General features: G+C 48.0%; 1 pseudogene; it reads right to left on the bottom strand.

Moving 5' to 3' along the window:
- Positions 1 to 4,399: 4,399 nt before the first annotated feature.
- The window catches only part of LOC123513868, a 2,700-nt pseudogene continuing 763 nt past the window's right edge, over positions 4,400 to 6,336 (bottom strand).

Genomic DNA, 6,336 nt, shown 5'->3' with positions numbered 1-6,336 from the left:
CTTTGTACTAGGCTTGGACTCAGGGGTTGTGGTGGCAACGAGGGCGGCTGTGTTGTTCTGGTCCATCAGGTAAGCCGGCTTCACATGGTCGATGGAGACGGAGTCCAGGGAGCCGTTCCTGTCTATGGTGACTGTTTTTCTTGTGCGTCGGAGGACACGGGAGGGGCCTTGGTAGGGTGGGTGGGTGAGAGGAGGATGGACAGCATCCACACGGATGAAGACGTGAGAGCAGTCAGCGAGATCTTGACTGACGAAGGTTTTCGTCGGCGAGGAATGAGGTGGCACTGGCTGGAGGTGGCTCATGGCACTTTTCAGGCGAGAGAGGTGAAGTCTTGGGATCTGCTTGGAGGAGAAGCAGGAGTGGGCACTATTATCTCGCCTGAAAGACGAAGATTAGTGTCATAAATCAGCTCAGCTGACGAGTGCTAAAGGTCTTCCTTCAGGGAGGACCTGATGCCAAGGAAAACCAGAGGAAGAGCCAGGGACCAGCGTTCTCGGTGTGCAGAGGCCATGAGGGGAGGACTTCAGCTGACGATGAAATCGTTCCACGATGCCGTTGCTCTGTGGGTGGTAGCTGGAAGTCCTTGTTCCACACTTTAGCTTCAAACTGGCCGCCGCGGTCGGGAGGTAAGGCTGAGCGGAACACCGAATCTGGAGACCCAAGTATTGATGAAGGCTTGAGTGACGGTGTCCATGGTAATATCAGCCATGGGGGTGGCCTCCGCCCAGCGTGTGAAACGATCCACGCAGGTGAGGATGTAGCGATGGCCAGCTCAGGGAGGTAGTGGACCAATTAGGTCGATGTGCAGGTGGTCAAATCTGCCGGTAGGATGTGGAAAGGTGCCAGGCGGAGAGTGTGGCGGATGACCTTGGAGGCTTGACAGTGTGTGCAGGTGCGGGCCCAAAGACGGATGTCCTTGTTCATACCCTCCCAAATGAAGTGAGAAGTCATGAGGCGCTTGGAGACGTGGATGCCAGGGTAGGAGAGGTCGTGTAGCTGACGGAAGGCCATGTAGCGGTGTCGCTGAGGCAGGTAAGGACGAATGGTGTCCGTAGAGACGTCAGCGTAGACGGTGACCTTGGTGCCTGGGAGAGTGAATTTCTTCATTTGGAGTGCCAGGTTATGCAGTTCAGCATCGTCGGACTGGTCAGCAGCAACAGCGGCGTAGTCAAGAGAAGAGGAGGAGGACACAGCGGCAATACTGCGGGAGAGTGCGTCTGCAGGGGCGTTGTCTGCACCTTTAACGTAGCGGATGTTGGTGATGTACTGGTCGACATAATCCAGGTGGCGGAGTTGGTGTGGGGAGCAGGAGGCTTGTTCTTCAGGAACGCAGTAGTGAAAGGCTTGTAGTCGGTGTAGACGTGGAAACGACGGCCTTCTAGGAAGTACTGGAACCTTTTGATGGCCTTGAAGATGGCAAGAAGTTCCCGGTCGTAGGCACTGTAGTTAGACTCAGCTTTGTTGAACTTCTCTGAGAAGAATGCAACGGGCTTCTACGTACCGTTCACGAATTGTTGGAGGACTGCTACTGAGCCGGTGTCACTTGCGGCCTTTTTGGCTGCGAAGAACGCAGCAGTGGTGTTGGCAGTCCAGGTGAGGGAGATTGGCCACGCTTGCAGGGCTTGATCATGGTGTGGAGAGGCTGAAGCAGGAGTGAGCAGTGTGGAATGAAGCGGTGGTAATAGTTAACCATGCCCAGGATCTGCTTGAGCTGGCGCTGGTTAGTTGGCTTCCGGAACTGCTGAATGGCTTCATACTTCGTGGAGAGTGGAGTGATGCCTTCTGGAGAGACGGTGTGACCAAGAAAGGTGAGTGAAGAGGCACCAAATTCAAACTGGTCTGCGTTGATCTGGACGCTGTAATCTCGCAAGCGGGTGAAAACTTGGTGGAGATGCTGGTGGTGCGAGGCTGTATCTGTGCTCACGATGAGTACGTCATCAATATAGACGAAGTAGAAGGGTAGGCCACGAAGAACTTCATTGATCAACCGCTGGAAGGTCTAGGCTGAGTTGCCTAACCCAAACGGCATCCTGACGTATTCAAACAAACCAAAGGGCGTAATGAGGACCGTCTTCAGTATGTCATCAGGGTGCACAGGAATCTGGTGGAAGACATTGATGAGGTCGATGCGGGAGAAGATGGAAGAACCAGCGAGCTGTGATGAGAACTCTTGGATGTGGGCACTAGGTATCTGTCTTCCTTGGTGCGTGAATTAAGATCACGGTAGTCTCTGCAGGGCCTCATGTCACCATTCTTCTTCTCGACGATGTGGAGAGCGGAAGATCAGTTGCTGCTGCTGAGCCGGTTTATACCTTTGCGCATCAGAGATTCGAACTCGGCCTTGGCTTGACGGTAGCGCTCAGGAGCTAAACGACGGGCCTAGGCGTGAACTGGAGGTCCTGAAGTCTCGATGTGGTTCTTGACGTGGTGCTTGATAGGTAACTCTGCTGAGTAGGGCTGTGTCAGCGTGGGAAACGATCTGAGAAACATAGCAAACTGGTGATCCTTCTCGATGAGACCTGAGAAACATAGCAAACTGGTGATCCTTCTCGATGACAGTGAGGTGTGTGAGCAGGAGAGGAGATGGAGGTAAGAGGATCGATGAGCCTCCGTTCGTTGACGTCCACGAGGAGGTTATAGTGTCCCAGCAGATCTGCTCCGATGATTACTTGAGAGACTTCCCCGACGTAAAAGGTCCAATCAAAAGAGTAACGGAGGCTAAGGTTGACCTGCACTGTTCATCGCGAGTAGACAAGTATCTTGGTGCCGTTGGCGGCGTAGAGGTGCAGGATAGGAGGAAGGTCCTGTTGAGTAGCCTTGGTGGAGAGAATACTAACGTCTGAGCTAGTATCGATGAGGAAGCGATTGCCGGAGCGGTAGTCACGAATGTGGAGCAGCTTCGAAGGTTGTTGGTGGGCAGAGTGCTGCATCACTACTTGCCTTTGGAGTTTGACGCCTTGGTGCAGGGGGTGGTACACTTGAGAGCTTTCTCGCCAAACTTCTAGTGGTACCAGCACAACCCAGGACTGCTGGAGTGGGAACGGTGCTGGCGACGGCGAAAACTGGCTGACGGGGAACGCATATAGACACTATACTGCACCAGCGAATTGTGGTAATAGAGATGACACGAACATGACGTCAGATGACGTCATTAAACCCTTCATGTCCATGCACAAAACAGAAGGACACTGACCAAGAGGGCCCTACCAGATTGTCCTACTTTTCACAGAAAGCTACGGGCTAAGTCCAAAACCCTCTAAAATCCAAACTCCAGAGATCAGCAGAGTAGACCATTAGGTGTCTTACAAGGTCAGCTGGAGGACGATCTGAAGGGAATTCTTGCAGGAAATCGTCGAAATTGGAAGAGTTACTACATCATGATGTTTAGAAGTGGCCTTCTCGTGTGTGTGTGTGTGTGTGTGAGAGAGAGACAGAGAGAGAGAGAGAGAGAGAGAGAGAGAGAGTGTATGTGTGTGTGTGTGCGCGTGCAAGTGCGCGACTTCGGACACTGCCCGCTTCTCCCACGTGACGCATCACTGCCCTTAACTGACTTTTCACATTGGTCTCCCGGAGGACAAAACCACTTCCTAAATCTCGCTGCAATCCAGGAGACAACACACATCACTATTCACCTGGGTGCAGTTGCAGTGGTAGCATGCCCGACTCAGTCTGGAGGCCTGGGTTACCGTACCCCGGTCAGGTGAGATGTGATTTAGGGAGGTTTCTATTCAAGCGTGTGGTCCCTGTTCACCTAGCTGTGATTAGGTACCTGGTGTAAATCGAAAATTGTGATTTTTTCCTAGGTAGGAAAAACAAACTCCGAATAAGAAAAAAACACACTGAGTGGACTGACTACCATTGGGCTAAGTCACTAGGCTTATCTGGCGCTATTTAGCAACAACAGTATCGGATTGTCAGATACCACCATGGGGTTATTTAACTTAAAATATATGTATGTTAGTAAGTAAGTATAGGGTAAGTATAAAATATTAGAGGTATCAGCTGATTCTATATACTGCCTTTCAAATTAAACAAATAAATAAATAAACAAAATAATGATGATAATAATAATAATAATAATAATTATTATTATTATTATTATTATTATTATTATTATTATTATTATTACTATTTTTACTATTGCTATTATTATTATTATCTACTATGATGATAGTTAAAATACTCTGATTCCAAGCCTATGCAAATGAAGAGAAAACCAACACTGGTGATAAACATAACCAGATAATAAAAATTTTAGAAGAATCATATATAAAAGTGTTGTCAAGACGAAGACATCAAGTACACTTCGCAAGTAAACATTTCCTTTTTATAGGAGATAGTTATGCTATATAACATTTTTTGCATTGTATTACATAGATAATCAATAAAACTATCATATAATTTGTCAATTGTTTATTGAAATACTTTTAAGATACAAAGGATGAAGGAAAAGACTTTTGAAAACGAGGTTCTTTTGAATGCAGTGTCAGTATATAACATCGGTGTCAATATCATGAGGCAAGTTTAGTTCAATGTGACATGATTATAACTGTTAACGATCTAGTGGTGAGGCAGGGGAATGAAAACATCGTGGTTATAGACCTTGACCATGGTCTCCTTGATGTTGGAAACCTCTTCAACGATGTGTTCATCCGGAACACGACGGTCCAACGGGTAACCAAAAGGCCTCTTGTCAGGCTGGACGCCGTGCACGCCGTAATGGTGGTACTTGTTCATAGTAATGATGCTCTCATCGTTGACGTCCTTTGCAGCATCACTGACAGCCACCAATAACCTGAACTCTACGCCCTCCTTGTTACCCTTGGGAAGGAGCAACCTGTTGGGAATACCAGTGGCGCTCTCGAACTTCTCAAGATTCTCACGGTTTTCAGTCATCTCAACAAGAGTCTTGTAGGTTGGAACATCAGGTACAGTGATAGAAGACTCTGAGCTCTTCCGGGTGATCTCATTGTTGCCAGAATTCACTGTAAAGAGAAATTTTTTTTTCATTATTTCAGAAAATCGAAATGTATTTTCTATATGAACGAAGGAGTATGATACATATACACATATGATGTTAAAAGAAAAAAGTGAAAACGAAATAATAGTTAATAGAACTTACAGGTCTTGACAAATAGATCCATCTCAATGGCAAGCCAGCGGCCCTCGTCGAATGGGATGATGGCACCGTTGCCGTCGCGGTAGGGCATAGCTAGAATGCGAATAACGGACTTCTTGGGAGAACCGTTGTTTTGCACATTGATCTTGTATGAAAATTCCTTGTGATTGAGACGAGGCATTGTGGCATAAATGTCGTAGAATTCCGTCTGCGTAGTGTTGTCATTGAAAGCGTTGATGAGGTCGTATTTGTACTCCTCAAAGTATGTTTCAAGATTACCTTGGATTTGAACGTTGGTGACAGTTATTCCTGGAATTGAGTTGCTCCTTGGTGTAAGGAGGAAGAGAGTCAATGTGTTCCCTGAAAATGTTGTCGATTCTTTTGTGCAGTCTCCATGCAGCAGGGTCACGTGGGAGTGTCTCCAAGTGTGCCAGCACACCGGGGGGAGTGTCGTACTTGTTCTTGGGATCGGTCTGGTGGTCGAGCATGGTGTAGGCTAGAGTGGTGAGATTGCCGTAATACTTGCGGTTGGGGCTGTACATGGAGGACTGGATGATGTCACCCAAGATGTTAATTCCGTCATCGTTTTCGATACTTATCTTTCTTCCCTGTTCATCCTCCACATATCCATGAGCAATGGCGTCGTGGATGCGGTCTTCCATGTGGACGATTTCGTGAATTTTGCCTACCTTTTCTACGTCATGGAGGTGGATATCATCATTGCGAATTGGGAAGGGAGCACCGAACTTGTAGGTGGTCTGTGGAGAAAATCCTCTTCTAGGGGCTCATCGAGCTTCAGCTCCTGGAGAGGAGGCAGGTGATTGGAGATGCGCTCAGACTCGTAACGGTTGAGGAGCTGGTGGTAAGCGTAGAAGAAGTTCTCTCCCTTCCTGTCAATGTGGTAGCCGTAGGTGTCTTTCCACCAGAATGGATTCTCCAAATGAATCATCAGGTGGTGCGTGCCGACGCCAATGTCCTCACGGAAGTAGGCAACTCTCTGCTCAATGTCATTAGGTTGACCAGTGAAGTTGTTTTGGAAATACACATTGCGCAATTTCATCTCTTTGGCTTCGTAAGCTTTCTCGATGACCTGGGTCTTGGTGAAGTGATGTGGCTTTACTTCGTACATGGCTGGTAGAACGACGTGTTGAGTGAGGGGTGAGTGCTTGATGGCATGATAAGCAGCATAGATAAATTCCTCTTCATTGACTCGCTC

This window comes from Portunus trituberculatus, chromosome 37 (genome assembly GCF_017591435.1).
Source record: "Portunus trituberculatus isolate SZX2019 chromosome 37, ASM1759143v1, whole genome shotgun sequence".
Taxonomy (NCBI): Eukaryota; Metazoa; Arthropoda; class Malacostraca; order Decapoda; family Portunidae; genus Portunus; species Portunus trituberculatus.
Note: the sequence above shows the minus strand (reverse complement) of the source record. Positions and strands in the feature narration are given on the sequence as shown.